The following is an 18,829-nucleotide window of genomic DNA, read 5'->3' on the forward strand; positions in this document are numbered from 1 at the left end:
CTCTTCTTCTCCCCAATTCTATTCAATACCTCCTCATTAGTTATGTGATCTACCCATCTAATCTTCAGCATTCTTCTGTAACACCACATTTCGAAAGCTTCTACTATCTTGTTGTCTAAACTATTTATCGTCCATGTTTCACTTCCATACATGGCTACACTCCATACAAATACTTTCAGAAACGACTTCCTCACACTTAAATCAACTCTCGATGTTAACAAATTTCTCTTCTTCAGAAACGCTTTCCTTGCCATTGGCAGTCTACATTTTATATCCTCTCTACTTCGACCATCATCAGTAATTTCGCTCCCCAAATAGCAAAACTCCCTTACTACTTTAAGTGTCTCATTTCCTAATCTAATTCCCTCAGCTTCACCTGACTTAATTCGACTACATTCCATTATCCTCGTTTTGCTTTTGTTGATGTTCATCTCATATCCTCCTTTCAAGACACTATCCATTCCGTACAACTGCTCTTCCAAGTCCTTTGCTGTCTCTGACAGAATTACAATGTCATCGGTGAACCTCAAAGTTTTTATTTCTTCTCCATGGATTTTAATACCTACTCCGAACTTTTCTTTTGTTTCCTTTACTGCTTTCCCAATATACAGATTGAATAGCATCGGGGAGAGGCTACAACCCCGTCTCACTCCCTTCCCAACCACTGCTTCCCTTTCATGTCCCTCGACTCTTATAACTGCCATCTGCTTTCTGTACAAACTGCAAATAGCCTATCGCTCCCTGAATTTTACCCCTGCCACCTTCTGAATTTGAAAGAGAGTGTTCCAGTCAACATTGAGACAAAACATAATTGAAATTATTACTAGCAACTGAGGAAAATGGCCGTAGATACTAACAATGTAATCCATAAATTGCAACGAACACCCGCTTTCAACACAAAGCTAGCTTTTAAAAAATGGCGCACGTATGTTTTTTTTTGTTTTTTTTTCAGTACAGAAATGAAAACAGTAGGTAAATTTAGCTATGGCAAGCATATTTTTTTCTGTTCTAAACCTCATATTTTCTAAGGTGCGGTAATTTAAACGATGGCAGCAGCGCTGTGGTTTCTGCCTCAATGCGCAGAGTATGAGTTGCCTGCACTGTCCTGCAGCTCGCTGTATACAAACCACAACCACTATTCGTGTCCTACGTACAACGTTCAGTCTACTCTTGTATGCATTTCACGTATGTTTCGGACAGTGCTTTACCTTTTTTTGGCATAGCTTGTGACGTTTGCGGTCGTTTCGTTGATATGCCGTTCTTTATAACGAAGAAAAACTAGATGTGATGTTATTTTACGGCGAATGCCACAGAAATGCTGCGGCGGCTGTAGCAGTGTTTGCTGAACGCTACCCTTATCGACGGCATCCTTCACGTAGTACTGTTCCCCTGCAGAAGACTCGTGGAAACAGGCAGCTGGGCGCACGGGAAGTGTCAACGTACAAGCACAGTAATTAATACACAGCTCTGTCTGCCGAAGCGAACAGTGCTGAGGTGAATGAGCGACATATTGCGTGCTGTTCTGCCGTATTAGTGTGTGTAAGAGTAATGAGAAGTAGGCGAAATTAAACAGCGAGAAACTTAACATCACGATTGATGGTCACAAAGTAGATGAAGGTAAGGAATTTTACTATCTAGGCAGCAAAATAACAAAAGGTGGTCGGAGCAAGGAGGACGTCAAAAGCAGACTATCACTGGCAAAAAGGGCGTCCATGGCCAAGAGAACTCTACTAGTAATAAACATAGGCCTTAATTTGAGAAAGAAATTTCTGAGAATTTACATTTGGAGCACAGCATTGTATGATACTGAATCATGGACTGTGGGAAAACCTGTAGAAGAGAATCGAAGCATTTGACATGTGGTGCTACGGACGAATGTTGATAATTGGGTGGACTGATAACCTAAAGTACGAGGACGTTCTACGTAGAATCGGAGAGGAAAGGAATATGTGGAAACAATGACAAGGAGAAGTGACAGGATCATAGGACATCTGTTATGACTTCCATGGCACTAGAGGGAGCTGTAGACGGCAAAAATTGTAGAGGAAGACACAGATTAGAATACATCCAGCAAATAACTGAGGACGTAGGTTGCAAGTGCTGCTCTGAGATGAAGAGCTTGGCACAGGAGAGGAAATCGTGGTGGGTCACGTCAAACCAGTCAGAAGACTGATGACACTAAAAAAAAGTGTGTGGAGAATTTTGCTTGCGAATACGTTCGATCCGTATCATATTTCACTCCATTAAGAACTGTATGAGTAACTGAATCCTACGTTGAAGTCTGTCGTTCTGCGCTTCAGTGGCTCCAGTGTCATAACAACGTGATATGAAGCTTCTTCCACAAATCATTGAATTTACGGAACATACACTAGCGGCGCGTTCAAAGCACTCTGGGTTCGCGCGGTTGGTCATCAACGACTGTGAGGTGTCAATGTATGGTTCGGCACCATTGGTACTTGCATTGTAAGCCCCTATTTTTATCAGGCAACATAATGCAATATGCATCGTTTCTACAAGACACTCTACCCCTTCCCAAGGCGGACTTGGCACTGGAAACACGTCCATCAGTGTCCTCCCAACATGATCCAAACAGGTTGATAGGACGGGGAGGTCCCGTGAGCTGGCCAGCTATGCACCACGACATGACCCTGTGAGACTTCGTTTTCTGGGCCCAGTGTAATAGTGTGTGTACTGTGAACCTCCTACGACATCAGAGGATATGTAATAACGTAATACGGCTGTGTGTGGGGCAATGTCTGTAGGAACACTACAGTCTGCGCAGCGCTCACTTCTTTACCGTCTCCTCAAGAGTACTTATGAAGACGGTGGGCACCTCGAACGTCTGTTGAGGTCACGCAGGTTCACTGGATGTGACATTAGCGGTTATGCACTGTGCAATGCAATGTGCAAGCTGGTGGTGCCTCAATAATGGTATGGATTGAGTTTACGTGGAATAGATTCGGTGCTCTGGATGTTCGACTGGTTGGAATCCATTTCCAGCCATTCACGGACATCACGTTCCCAAATAACGATGCCGTTTTTATGCGTGGCAATGCCCCTTGCCACCGAGCCACAGTTTTTTGCGATTGGTTTGAAAAATAAAATAGTCTGGAAAATTCGGTCGAATAATTTGGACACCGAGATCGCCCGACATGAATCCGAATATTTACGGGACATAATCGAGAGGTCAGTTCGTGCACAAAATCCTGCACCAGCTACACTTTCACAATTACAGACGCCTTCAGAAGCAGCATTGTTCAGTATTTCAGCAGGGGGCTGCCAGCGACTCGTTGAGGCCGTGTCACGTCGAGTTGCTGCACTACGGCGGAGAAAAGGGGATGCGATACGATAGTGCGTCGCATCCCATGACTTTTGTCACATCAGTATGCAGTGGACACTGAATGCAAGTTTTGCACGTAATTTCACTGGAACTGATCGAACAGAGTTGGTTGCACTGTACACTATAGAGCAGGCGCGGCTCGTAATTAAAGGCTCTGAAGCGGAGCCGCCCCAAAATATATGTTAAAGTAAATTTCGCAAGAACGTATCACATAATTTAAATTACCAGGACGAATTTCGCATGATTCCCATTCCCATTAAAATAACGACGGTCAACGTTTTTGGAACTGTTTGTATCGATAGATGTTTTCCGAACGGTTAGTAGTGTTTAGGCAGCGCCTTGAAACGTCCGTAAGCTGCATGTAGTAGTGGTTTGGGGGCGTGGCTTCTACATAGTACTGCTCTTTATGGGCGACCCGAAGGCTCAGAGCTTGCAGCCTAAGGGTGTCATACCAACCACCACACGTTTTTCACGTTCCACTATCTATGTAATAAAGGAATGTAGAGTGGCCGAAACTTCGCTATCCAATCTCTGTCTCTGCACATCTCTACTGCGCTTCGATGTGTCATTAATCGACGTTCAGTATTATTGTTTTGATAATGTTTTACGTAGTTGTTTTGTTTCTGCCATTGGCTATTTGATCTACATTTAGAATAAGTTTGCAAATATCCCGCCAGAGTGCACTAGACTACAGTAACATAACAGTACTGCCATCTAGCGAGAGTTTCATAAGTGATTAGAGGACAAAGCGCGCGAAATTTGTCCCATTACTTTACTTTCCATGCTTGCTGATGCTGACTGCTTTTGTTGATATCGTGTGATATTAGCAAGTATCTTTTTCGGAGTGTATTTTGCAAGATTTTTGTGAGTTTTACTTGCACAAGACGTGTGACATCACCAAAACATCACAGTATCGTCATGCGAACTCGTAAACTTCGAGCTTTGGAGGTAAACCACAATAAACGTCTTAAGTTTAGAACTGAAAACACCTAAAATATTAAGCATCCGCAAAGTCAACATTCATCGCATTAAAGATCTCTCCGAAACGCGTCTTTTCGTATGATTTGCTGCAAATTGTCAGAAAATGTAATGATGACGTTTAGAAACACTAACGAAAGATTTTAACTCGACGTTAGCTTCTAATGATGTTTCACTTTATTATAGAAGATACAGTACGTAAAATTATGGGTAGAGAGTGATATGCCCACCCCCCCTCCCCCTGAGTTCTTAGTTGTTTATGTCAGACTAATCTGTAGCGTAACCCGAGGTCTATGTTGGCTCCGATCGATAAATACTGCAGCCTTCCCCAGTACAGAAACCACGAGCCGCGCCTGCCATAGAGTAAAAGAGTACCTAATTCTGAAGAGCTGAGGAAGATTATAATACAACTGAATCTGCTGTGTAGACAACTGCCGACGGTGTATTATTACTTGCGCTGAAATAAGAGAAGCAGAACGCGTATGCCTGGAGTGAGTTTGGCGGATAACAGTGTATACCTGAGGCTCCGCATGTACAGGAAATGAGACTCGCCACCTGCGGAGTAACACGCGGAGCCGGTCCTCCGGGTCCCCAGAGAGGCAGGGCCATCGCTATGCGCCGCGGCTCCCGCTGACAAGCCCTTCTCGTTAGCCCTGCCTGAGGCCTTCCTCTCCATATCGTGTCTCCCCCCGGTGGCAGTTCCGTTGATTAGACAAACAGCCAGCGACAGCGCTGGAATGCTGGATACTGTGAGCTGGGAAGAGGTGCCTGCCTCTCTAAATACTGGTCTCTCCAGTAAACGATGATCAGGCGCTATGCCCCTCGTGCCCTCAAAACACCACCAATCTACTCCTGTCCCACATCCGTAGCTGGTCTCTGATGCTGCAATACTTTCTGTCTCGAAGCAGAACTTGGAAGTGTACCGTATCTACGGATGCCAAGGTCTTTGGCGGTATAGCAGACAGTCTCCAAGTTCCTCTCTACGTTTTTCTGTATGAAATGTAACCCAGACTTACCTCCCACTCTATAAAAGATATACATATTACCAAAACTATCTACGCACCAAATCATTTCCAACTTAAACGCTTGTACTAACCTTTAACTATACAGACCCTAATCTGAATCGAACTGTAACTGGTCTGAGTACAACTTGTCATTATATTAAATGCGCAATGCTCACCTCGTGTCTTGGCAACACTGGTGCAGATTTGTCCAAAGCACAACAGCAAACAACAAGCAGACTGTGGCTAAGCTAGATTTCTACTTTTTAAATTAAATTTCCATACAATACCATATGGTGCAATGTGGTAATGTGTAACAATAAATACTCTAAATATTGGGGTGGGGGTGGGATGAGTAACTATTCTTATGAAATGATATTCCAAGACAGCGATTTCAGAATGAAGTAGTATTCAAAAAGACACAGTAAAGCTTCGCCTGATCCTCACACATAACATTGGCCTGATCAGTGCTATGTTTACCAGAGTGAACAATGATTTAAACGGGGGACAGTATTAACAGAGAATTTCTCTGAAAACCAGACAGCTTAAACAGTTGATATGTTCACGCAAGAATCAGGGAAGTGGGGTGGTCTCTGTCTCAGCTCTGAGCAAGTGAGAAAAGTTAACTAACTGACAATCAAACAGAAAAACTGATTGTGCAGTGCTGCTGTCTTACCTCTAACTTATAATTATAAAAAAAAAACACTATTCAAAATTTAAATTCTTTTCGCCCTTCAGTATATGCATCAAATCATCCTTGATGTCCTTTACAATAGCTCTTTCTTCATCTAACATATACAATCGCAAGTCAACACATCGCTACCGAAAAGGTCCATCACCTACCACACTTCAGTTTAGAATGTATCGGCCTGCGCAAAGGCAAAGATTGTGCCACACAAGACCGAAGATTGCTTAACAGTGACATAACTTGCTCTGTCTCTGATGTGCAAATCGATAGCTTTGAAAAAATACAATGACATGACTACCTTACAGGAGGCAGTCATTGGCGGTTGTGGTGTTGACAATCATGGTAGTGTGAGTTTGTACACCCCCTCAGTCAAAGAAGTTTTCGAACTCGGTTAATAGGAAGTAGAGGAAAGTTAAGTCTTAGTGCTTCAGGTGTTCTACACCATCTCACCCCCACATGAGTGCAGCAAGCAGCACGTTCATACTGGAGACCAGAAATGAGCTCTGTATACTCGCTTTAAACTTGCCAACAGTTCCTCTGACGTCCCGTCCGAACTCACCTTCTCCGTACACTTGGAGACACGATTTGCCACTCTTCCTCACTCGCTAGTTAACTCTAAACTCATCGCTTGAGTCTGTTGTGGAGGGCAAGTAGACTACAGCGTCGCAGAGAGTACCCAAGGATAAAAGCGCGGCTTGTTTTATGCAGCCTCCAATATTATATGTCGTAAGTGGCCTTCATAAAATGCGCGAGGTTTTCATGTTCCCTCGCTCGCTACCCGGAAACTATTAGCGCTAACAGGATGTGGTTGCAGGAAATTTAATGTAGCACAATTTTGCACTCGGATACGTTTTCGCTAGACGCTGTAGCTTTGAGTTATTCAAGAAAACGTACAAAAGTGACCTTCAAACGCACCGCCACTCCCACACTGCAGGCCGATGTGGCCGAGCGGTTCTAGGTTCTGGAGCCGCGCGGCTGCTACGATCACAGGTTCCATTCCTGCCTCGGGATGTGTGTGATGTTCTTAGGTTAATTAGGTTTAAGTAGCACTACGTTCTAGGGGACTGATGAGCTCAGATGTTAAGTCCCATAGTGCTCAGAGCCATTTTGAACCACTCCCACACTCGGCCCCCAGCCCTTTGCATTTCTGAAGCTGGAGAGGGGAAGGACATCAAAAAGAGAGGGAAAAAAATTCCAGTAAAGGAAATGGCCCAACACCAATCATAGCAGGTGTTGAACTTTCAAAAGCGAAACTCTTAGATGTGAAAAAGCTTTTGGAGCTCCACTTTGGTGAAGACTGAGAGACCAACGACAAACCCAAATTCTACACCGAGGTCTCGGACGAGCAGGAAGACACTCCTGGAGTTGCTCCTGCCGCTGCCCCTGCCAACTCTCAGAACGAGGAAGAAGCCGGAAGCGATTTTGACCCGATGGACAGTATTGAAGTAGGTGTCATTTAAAAGCAATTTTCAGTCAGTTCCGTTTTATAGAATTTTTTTTTCGCTGTTTTAACCAAGACGCAACTTTCGCAAATTTTATCATTTTCTAAAATTTTACCGATATGCAATTTGGAGCTTATTTTAGTGTCTACAATTTCTTGTGTTGTCGGAAGCATGACGGTGTATTTAAAGAAAAAGAAAAACCCTAATAATTAACTTTCATTTCTGTTCTGTTTCTGATGTATGACGGCCATTTCGTCAGTGACAGAGCACCTCAAATTCCTTCTGCTAATAAGGCGAGCACCCCGTTCGTTTGTTATACATATTTTATGAGTTTCAAACAGGAGCGAATTATTTTTAGTTATCTGTGTAGTTACTAGTTAATTTTTGTAATTTCTTGCGTGTTTGAGTGCTGACTAGACACAAACTTTTTTATTTTAATAACAGTATAGTGTACAGTACCGCTGCTGTTCTCGGCGCTTGTATCGAACATCCACTCATACAGGCTTTTATTTGTTTCGCTTAGTGTAGCTCAGTGCCAGTTAGTGAATTGCCCCCTCTGTTTATTGATTAGATAGCCACTGAATTGCTATTTATTTATTTAATTGGATAATAATAATTATAAAAAGGGGCAATTTTCTCTTTCGATTGTTGCGAGTCAGCGATAGCGCAATGCTGCTCACTTTGGAGAATACACATTTTATAAGAATTATTTGGTCCAGGAAACACTTTTGTGATCACGGTTGCGATTTAGACGGTATTCGCGTAATTGTACTGATTAAAAGTTATCGTTCGATTAAAGCTGTGTGCACTTTTGCGCGTATAATGAAAATATTCATAACACGTCACGTAACAAAAAGAAACATGCGAATCACAGCCGTGGTCAAACGAAGAAAATATATGATAACATAAATGTTCTTCGCTGTTATTCAGGACAGGCTCAGATTCAACCTTGCAATTTTTAGTTATAGGAAATGACAAGAAGTTGCAGTTAGGAGATATTTGTTTTGAATAACTTGTATTTACCTATTCTCTCTCTCCTTTTTACAGACTTTATACCTTCACATCGATTAAGGAACTTTTCTTTCTCTACCGACCTGCAGGAGAACAGAACTCAGACTCAACAAAATGTCTTACATCGAATTATTATATGCTTAACCCTTAACAATCATATATAGTTTCGTAGTACAAACAATGCTAATGGCTTCCGTGCACTAGAAAGTCTTTGATACACTGAGCACAAAAATGAAAATAATAAAATTATAATTACATTTTTTAATATCATGAATACTTCTTTAAATCATGGAAATAAGGTTTGACATCGTCGTAATATTAATTTTCATCGTTGTAGCACTACATTAGACAGCCAATGACAGAGCATCTCGACTTCCTACTACTAATAAGCCAAGCACACCTTCCGATTGTTACATATTTATACGAGCTTCAAACAGGAGCTATTTAAGTAATGGATAGGAACTGTGATTGCTCTGTACAGATGCGAGCTGAGTTGGTGACTCTTCGCTCACAGCTCCGGGCAGTGTTGGCTGCTGCCCAGGGGCTTCACTGTGGGGGGTCGGAGGCGGGGATGTGAGGGACGTGGTTCACGTCCCAAGTACCTCCTGATCGGTCCACTGCTGTAGCCACCCCGGGTACTGCCTGCACTGAGGTTGACCCCTCACCTGTGGTCGAGTGGGAGATCATTCCAAAGCCTGGCAGACAGTGAAAGACTTTGAGGGACTGATCATAGGACCTCCCCAGTTCGTTTGACGAACAGGTTTCACGCATCTGTGGCTGACGAGGTCTCTAGGCTGGATGCAGTTGTCCACCCTGTTCCAGATGAAGGTTCTCGACCCGCAAGGCGTGGGCATTCACAGAGGGTGAGTTTGCTATTTGTTGGGAGCTCCAACATTAGGCGCGTAATGGGGCCCTTTAGGAACATGGCTGCCAAGGAGGGAAGTCATTTGGGATGTGGAAAAGGTGCTTCCGAATGCCATAAAGGGTACAGGGTGCAGCTAACTGCAGGTGGTGGCTCATGCCAGTACCAATGAAGTGTGACGCTTTGGATCGGAGGAGATTCTCTCTGGTTTCGGGCAGCTAGCATAAATGGTAAAGACTGCCAGTTTTGCTTGCGAGATTAAGGCAGAGCTCATCGTATACAGCATCGTCGACAGAACCGTCTGGTGCAGATCCCAGTGGAGGGTATGAATCACTCAGGCGGTTCTGTGACAGTGTAGGCTGCAGATTCCTTGACTTGCGTCATCGGGTGGTGGGTTTCTGGGTTCCACTTAATAGGTCAGGAGTCCACTATGGACAGGAAGCGGCTAGACGGGTGGCGGGGTACTGTGTGGAAGGGGCTGGGCTTTTTTTAAAATTTAGGTTAGAGGGTCTCAGAAAACCACAGACAGGGCGTCCCTCTGAAAGGGTGCAGGTAAAAGATAGTAAGGCAGTTGTAGAAGCAATCGGTATTGTAGAATGTAAGGTCTGCCAGTTATGCAAAACTTCGCTTTTTCCAAGTTCCTAAACACGTTTCATCACCACTGTAACATCAACAGTGGGTTCCCATTTTGTTTAATCTGTAATGAGAACATTTTTACTAAATGATTACAAAATTAAGTTGATATTTAGATCAAACAATAATTCGTTTCTTTTTGTTAATACCTATACACTTGGTGTGGATGATTTTTCATGACCACTTCTGCATTATTTATTACAAGTAGCTTGTCATCTGCAACCAAACAATGTTGATAACAAATTTTGTTGCAAGTTGATCTATCATTTAAACGTAAATTAATTTGTCGCAATATGTTGCGCCTACATTCGTTTTTACTTACGTTTACATTTGGTTAAGTCCTTTTCTTCCCAGCATCATGGTAAAGTGTCGTGATGCACATGTAAATATAACACGTATTTTTACAAATAAGGTCGTAAAAGCACTTTGCACCTCATCACAACAATTGTGGTTGATGTGTGTGCGAGCCAGGTCCGTGTTAATTTGTTCACCAGTGAGATCGGCGACAAATTTAAATTCTGTACACATTTTATCTTTGTGTGTGTGTGTGTGTGTGTGTGTGTGTGTGTTAATATGTTAAATAGTGTCCCCTTGGAGAGTGTAGTGCTTCCCTTCTGCTATTGCCTTCTGTGTGTGCAAGTTTTCCTCAATGGTCAGTCTGCTGTGTAGGCTGTGGATGGGTTTTAGTATTCTTAAGTCTGTTTCTATGGGTGGTGATTGTGAGCTATAAGACGGTCAGCAAATGTGCTGTGGGAGCTGTTGCTCTTTAAAGCTCTGAGATGTTCTGAATATCTGGTTTTAAAGTTTCTGCGTGTTTGCCCTATGTACACTGACTGGCAAGTGTGTCATGTGAGTTCATATATTCCTGATCTTTTAAATTATCCGTGTGTGTACATAGGGCAAAGATGCAGAAACTTCAAAACCAGATATTTAGAATATCTCAGAGGTTTTAAAAAGCAATAGCTCCCATAACACATTTGTTGGCCACCTTATAGCTCACAATCATCACCCAACTAGTACAATAGAAACAGACTTAAGAATACTAAAACACAGCCACAGCCTACACAGCAAACTGAACACTGAGGAAAACGTCTAAATACAGAATTCAATAGCAGAAGGAAAAAAGGTCATAAATGCACTACACTCTGCAAGGGCACACTATTTAACACATTAAAGACACCTTACAAAGAAGATAACACAAACAGATAAACTCTACCCACATACACACACACAACACACACACACACACACACACACACACACTACACGCCGCAAAGACTCGTCATTTCACACACAAAAGGAACACCATGTAAAAGAGAACACAAACAGCTAACATGGGAACCTCCCTATCGCACGCCCCTCAGATTTAGTTATAAGTTGGCACTGTGGATAGGCCTTGAAAAACTAAACACAGATCAATCGAGAAAACAGGAAGAAGTTGTGTGGAACTATGAAAAAAATAAGCAAAATATACAAACTGAGTAGTCCATACAAAGATACGCAACATCAAGGGAGATTTGAGCTCAGGAGCGCCGTGATCCTGTGGTTAGCGTGAGCAGATGCGGAAAGAGAGGTCCTTGGTTCAAGTCGTCCTCCGAGCGTAAAATTCTATTTTTTATTTTCAGACAATTATCAAAGTTCAGGCACTCACACATAATCAACTTCGCTCTCCAAAATTCCAGGACATGTTCAGATTTGCTTGGACATATGCAGGATTTGACGGTCTACACACGGAAAAATTTGAAAACGTTAAAAACATATGTTTTGACAGAGCACAGGGAAAAGTGTGCGACTGTGAAACTGTTGGATTCATTTGTTGCAGTTTATGTGACAAACTCTTATGTTTTCATCACTTTTTTGGGAGTAATTCTCACATCCACAAGAAAACCTAAATCGGGCAATGTAGAAGACTGTTTTTACCCATTCGCCAAGTGTACAAGTTAGGTGGGTCGACAACATATTCCTGTCATGCGTCGCACATGCCGTCACCAGTGTCGTATAGAATATATCAGACGTGTTTTCCTGTGGAGGGATCGGTTGACCTATGACCCTGCGATCAAATGTTTTCGGTTCCCATTGGATAGGCACGTCCTTTCGGCTAATAATCGCACGGTTTTACGGTACGGTCGTAAAACACAGACACTAAACTTATTACAGTGAACAGAGACGTCAATGAACGAACGGGCAGATCATAACTTTGCGAAAATAAACTTTTCACTCGAGGGAAGACTTGAACCATGGACCTCCTGTTCCGCAGCCAGTGAGTTGGGATCGAGAAGGGTTGTTTGCCAGGGTAACCCGTGCAGCTGTTTGAACCACTCTGTCAAGGTAGCTTAGTGGCTAGCACACCTACCTACTTTCCGCTTCAGTCCACATACTTAAAATCATATATGCATGAGACCAGGAAAGTCTCAGAAATGCGTCGATTCCTTACAAGCGGTGTCGAGTGTGGACGGAATGCATTGCTTTGTTTCCAGTTATAAACAAAACGATTTTTTTTGCGCGGAATTTTACGTGCCCTATCCATAGTGTGGTCCCATGTGGCATTCCTTTTAGCAACATGTAATCAACAGGTATATTGAAACACGATGCATACCCATACTCCAGCACTGACAGCATTACGACAGCCTCGCCGTCACTTACTGCTACCGCCATGCAACACTTCTGCTCAGTCAGTGCTGGAGTATTTATACACTCCTGGAAATTGAAATAAGAACACCGCGAATTCATTGTCCCAGGAAGGGGAAACTTTATTGACACATTCCTGGGGTCAGATACATCACATGATCACACTGACAGAACCACAGGCACATAGACACAGGCAACAGAGTATGCACAATGTCGGCACTAGTACAGTGTATATCCACCTTTCGCAGCAATGCAGGCTGCTATTCTCCCATGGAGACGATCGTAAAGATGCTGGACGTAGTCCTGTGGAACGGCTTGCCATGCCATTTCCACCTGGCGCCTCAGTTGGACCAGCGTTCGTGCTGGACGTGCAGACCGCGTGAGACGACGCTTCATCCAGTCCCAAACATGCTCAATGGGGGACAGATCCGGAGATCTTGCTGGCCAGGGTAGTTGACTTACACCTTCTAGAGCACGTTGGGTGGCACGGGATACATGCGGACGTGCATTGTCCTGTTGGAACAGCAAGTTCCCTTGCCGGTCTAGGAATGGTAGAACGATGGGTTCGATGACGGTCTGGATGTACCGTGCACTATTCAGTGTCCCCTCGACGATCACCAGTGGTGTACGGCCAGTGTAGGAGATCGCTCCCCACACCATGATGCCGGGTGTTGGCCCTGTGTGCCTCGGTCGTATGCAGTCCTGGTTGTGGCGCTCACCTGCACGGCGCCAAACACGCATACGACCATCATTGGCACCAAGGCAGAAGCGACTCTCATCGCTGAAGACGACACGTCTCCATTCGTCCCTCCATTTACGCCTGTCGCGACACCACTGGAGGCGGGCTGCACGATGTTGGGGCGTGAGCGGAAGACGGCCTAACGGTGTGCGGGACCGTAGCCCAGCTTCATGGAGACGGTTGCGAATGGTCCTCGCCGATACCCCCGGAGCAACAGTGTCCCTAATTTGCTGGGAAGTGGCGGTGCGGTCCCCTACGGCACTGCGTAGGATCCTACGGTCTTGGCGTGCATCCGTGCGTCGCTGCGGTCCGGTCCCAGGTCGACGGGCACGTGCACCTTCCGCCGACCACTGGCGACAACTTCGATGTACTGTGGAGACCTCACGCCCCACGTGTTGAGCAATTCGGCGGTACGTCCACCCGGCCTCTCGCATGCCCACTATACGCCCTCGCTCAAAGTCCGTCAACTGCACATACGGTTCACGTCCACGCTGTCGCGGCATGCTACCAGTGTTAAAGACTGCGATGGAGCTCCGTATGCCACGGCAAACTGGCTGACACTGACGGCGGCGGTGCACAAATGCTGCGCAGCTAGCGCCATTCGACGGCCAACACCGCGGTTCCTGGTGTGTCCGCTGTGCCGTGCTTGTGATCATTGCTTGTACAGCCCTCTCGCAGTGTCCGGAGCAAGTATGGTGGGTCTGACACACCGGTGTCAATGTGTTCTTTTTTCCATTTCCAGGAGTGTAGTTCTTCACGTTTTTCTGTCCCGACTTAATATGGGTGTGAAATGAAACAGGTGGTGAGCATTATATGTCTGAGCTGATTCCTGCTACAGACTGCAAAAAATAGACTACAAATGTTTGTCGAAACACCAGAGAAAATGCACAGTGAAGTTGTTATGTTGTTGTTGTTGTTGTTGTGAACTTCAGTCCTGAGACTGGTCTGATACAGCTCTCCAAGATACTCTATCCTGCGCAAGCTTCTTCATCTCCCAGTACCCACTGCACCTTCTGAATCTGCTTAATGTATTCATCTCTTGGTCTCCCTCTACGATTTTTACCCTCCACGCCGCCATCCAATACTAAATTGGTGATCCCTTGTTGCCTTAGACAATAGCCTAACAACCCATCCCTTCTTCTAGTGAAGTTGTGCCACAAATTTCTCTTCTCCCCAATTCTATTCAATACCTCCTCATTGCCGGCCGCGGTAGCCGTGCGGTTCTGGCGCTGCAGTCCGGAACCGCGGGACTGCTACGGTCGCAGGTTCGAATCCTGCCTCGGGCATGGGTGTGTGTGATGTCCTTAGGTTAGTTAGGTTTAAGTAGTTTTAAGTTCTAGGGGACTTATGACCTAAGATGTTGAGTCCCATAGTGCTCAGAGCCATTTGAACCATTTGAACCTCCTCATTACTTATGTGACCTACCCACCTAGTCTCCTGAATTCTTCTGTAGCACCACATTTCGAAAGCTTCTGTTCTCTTCTCGTCCAAACTATTTACCGTCCATGTTTCACTTTCATACGTGGCTACACTCCATAAAAATACTTTCAGAAACGACTTCCTGACACTGAAATCTATACTCCGTGATAACAAATTTCTCTTCTTCAGAAACGCTTTCCTTGGCATTGTCAGTCTACATTTTATATCCTCTCTACTTCGATCATCATCAGTTATTTTGCTCCCCAAATAGCAAAACTCATCTATTACTTTAAGTGTCTCATTTCCTAATCTAATTCCCTTACCATCACCCGACTTAATTCGACTACATTCCAGTATCCTCTTTTTGCTTTTGTTGATGTTTATCTTATATCCTCCTTTCAAGACACAGTACATTCCGTTCAACTGCTCTTCCAAGTTGTAAGGTGTCAGGCAAATCCAACACCTTCCCTGAAAACTCTGACATGATAAGCAAATCCGGCAGTATGTCACATAGCTCTGAATAACTCCTGACATTAAATTAGCTAAAGTAACACGAGTAACGAGTGAGCGAATGGAATACCACAGACTAACACAAGAATGCCTAAATGCATGTCATACCTTCCCACCGTGGGACAGACGCAGTTCCGAGGGGAGAAAAGAGAACAGAAGCCGAGAGCAGAACCGTATTAAGCTAGAAGGCCCTACGATAAGGGACGGACACCCACGTCTCCAGCTAACCACCAGGACCACCCCCCAGCCCATGTTAAAAACTAGAGCCCTCCAGAAGAACAGTATAGATCTTACAATAACATTAAAAGGGCCACACCAGCCACAAGTTTTAGCGTGAGACTTTTTCGCGTCTCTGATACGTTGCAGACGTTAAAAACATTGCCCCACCACGAAAAGTAACCGCCAGGACCACCCTCCAGCCCATGTTAAAAGATAAAGCCCTCCAGAAGAACAGTATAGATCTTACGATAACACTAAAAGGGCCACACCAGTTGCATGTTTTAGCGTGAGACTTTTTCGCGTCTCTGTTACGTTGCAAACTTTAAACATATTAAACTTCCTGGCAGATTAAAACTGTGTGCCCGACCGAGACTCGAACTCGGGACCTTTGCCTTTTGCGGGCAAGTGCTCTACCATCTGAGCTAACGAAGCACGACTCACGCGCGGTACTCACAGCTTTACTTCTGCCAGTATCTTGTCTCCTACCTTCCAAACTTTACAGAAGCTCTCCTGCGAACCTTGCAGAACTAGCACTTCTGAAAGAAAGGATACAGCGGAGAAATGGCTTAGCCACAGCCTGGGGGATGTTTCCAGAATGAGTACCGCGCGTGAGTCGTGCTTCGGTAGCTCAGATGGTAGAGCACTTGCCCGCGAAAGGCAAAGGTCCCGAGTTCGAGTCTCGGTCGGGCACACAGTTTTAATCTGCCAGGAAGTTTCATGTCAGCGCACACTCCGCTGCAGAGTGAAAATCTCATTCTGGAAACATCCCCCAGGCTGTGGCTAAGCCATGTCTCCGCTGTATCCTTTCTTTCAGGAGTGCTAGTTCTGCAAGGTTCGCAGGAGAACTTCTGTAAAGTTTGGAAGGTAGGAGACGAGATACTGGCAGAAGTAAAGCTGTGAGTACCGCGCGTGAGTCGTGCTTCGGTAGCTCAGATGGTAGAGCACTTGCCCGTGAAAGGCAAATGTCCCGAGTTCGAGTCTCGGTCGGGCACACAGTTTTAATCTGCCAGGAAGTTTCATGTCAGCGCACACTCCGCTGCAAAGTGAAAATCTCATTCTTTAAAAACATCGCCCCACCACGAAAAGTATAACGTTTCTCATTGGATAGACAGAATTTATGTAGGCGGAGATTAAGGTTAACATTGAGACCCTGATTCGTCAGATGAAAACACAGCCAGATAGTTTCTTTTAAACCAACTCGGTAAATTGTAGTAAGGAGAAGTTAGGAGAGAGATGCTTCCGAGACAGCGAGCTGTATGGAGCTGCGCCGGCCGCCGCCCCCTGACGAACACCGACAAGGTAATGAACGCACGTGATGCCGCATTTTTGAGCGCATAGGGCTTCACTCATAACTGCAGAAGTCTCATCTGTTACATCCCCTATTTACGTAATACTAGTGTCGATCGTCAATTAAAGCTCATGGTAATCATATTTGCTAATTAAGTTAAAATCTGCAACACGATGATTTTTCTGTTATATAATTATTGAGAAGCCACAATGAACAATGTTTTGTGAGTAGAATAAAATTTCCAATGGTAAACTTAACTGCTTTTTCGACGTTATTTTACCAGCTAACTAAAAATAGTGAAGCCTTGAACCTCCTCGACTAAATTTAGTGAATATAAGATTCTTTTATTGGGAGTGCAGTGGAGCTGACGCTGAAATCATTAAGTATTTGGTTATATCATCGCTAGTCTCACTGAACTCTTCTAAACTCTACATGTCATGTGTGGTCTGGCGGCTCCTTACCAGCAACAGGTCCCAGGTTCAAACTAGTCAATTCCCTAAAAAACACGCTCATGCGTCGTTGCGCGAAAGTGGTAGGGAGACACGACATAGGACAGACAGACACCACGCAGAATGTTAGAAAGTCCTTTCCTGTCTCTGACAGAATTACAATGTCATCGGCGAACCTCAAAGTTTGTATTTCTTCTCCATGGATTTTAATTCCAACTCCGAACTTTTTTTTTCTTTTAGTGCTCGTTCAATATACACATTGCATAACAATGGGCATGGGCTACAACCCTGTCTCTCTCCCTTCCCAACTTCCGCTTCCCTTTCATGCCCCTCGACTCTTATGACTGCAGTCTGTTTTCTGTACAAATTGGAAACAGCCTTTCGCTCCCTGTATTTGACCCCTGCCACAATCAGAATTTGAAGGAGAGAATTCCAGTCAACATTGTCAAAAGCTTTCTTTAAGTCTACAAACGCTTGAAACGTAGGTTTGCCTTTCCTTAATCTATCTTCTAAGCTAAGTAGTAGGGTCAGTATTGCTCACGTGCTCCAACATTTCTATGGAATCCAAACTGATATTCCCTGAGGTCGACTTCAACCAGTTTTTCCATTCGTCTGTGAAGAAGTCGTGTTAGTATTGTGCAGCCGTGACTTATTAAACTGACAGTTCGGTAATTTTCACATCTGTCAGCGCCTGCTTTCTTCGGGATTGGAAATTATTATATACTTCTTGAAGTCTGAGGGCATTTCGCCTGTCTGATACATGTTGCCCCCCAGATGATAGAGTTTAGTCAGCGCTGGCTCTCCCAAGGCTGTCAGTAGTTCTAATGGAATATTGTCTACTCCCGGGGCCTTGCCCGCATCTCATGGTCGTGCGGTAGCGTTCTCGCTTCCCACGCCCGGGTTCCCGGGTTCGATTCCCGGCGGGGTCAGGGATTTTCTCTGCCTCGTGATGGCTGGGTGTTGTGTGCTGTCCTTAGGTTAGTTAGGTTCAAGTAGTTCTAAGTTCTAGGGGACTGATGACCACAGATGTTAAGTCCCATAGTGCTCAGAGCCATTTGAACAGGGGCCTTGTTTCGACTTAGGTCTTTCAGTGCTCTGTCATACTCCTCACGCAGTATCATAACTCCCATTTCATCTTCATCTTTACCTAATATTGTCCTTAAGTACATCGCTCTTGTGTAAACCCTATACATACTCCTTCCACCTTTCTGCTTTCCCTTCTTTGCTTAGAACTGGGTTTCCATCTGAGCTCTTGATATTCATGAAGTATATATCCACTACTGGCCTATTTTGACTTGCTACAGACGCGAAATTTAACCGACATGAAGGAGATGCTGTGACATGCAAATGATTAGCTTTTCAGAGCATTCACACAAGGTTGGCGCCGGTGGCGACACCTACAACGTGCTGACACGAGGGAAGTTTCTAACCGATTTCTCATATGCAAACAGCAGTTGACCGGCGTTGCCTGGTGAAACGTTGTTGTAATGCTTTGTGTAAGGAGATGGAATGCGTACCATCACTTTTCCGACTTTGATAAAGTTCGGATTGTAGCCTATCGCGATTGCGGTTTATCGTACCGCGACATTGCTGCTCGCATTGGTCGAGATCCAATGACGGTT

This window comes from Schistocerca americana, chromosome 8 (genome assembly GCF_021461395.2).
Source record: "Schistocerca americana isolate TAMUIC-IGC-003095 chromosome 8, iqSchAmer2.1, whole genome shotgun sequence".
In the NCBI taxonomy this organism is placed as follows: Eukaryota; Metazoa; Arthropoda; class Insecta; order Orthoptera; family Acrididae; genus Schistocerca; species Schistocerca americana.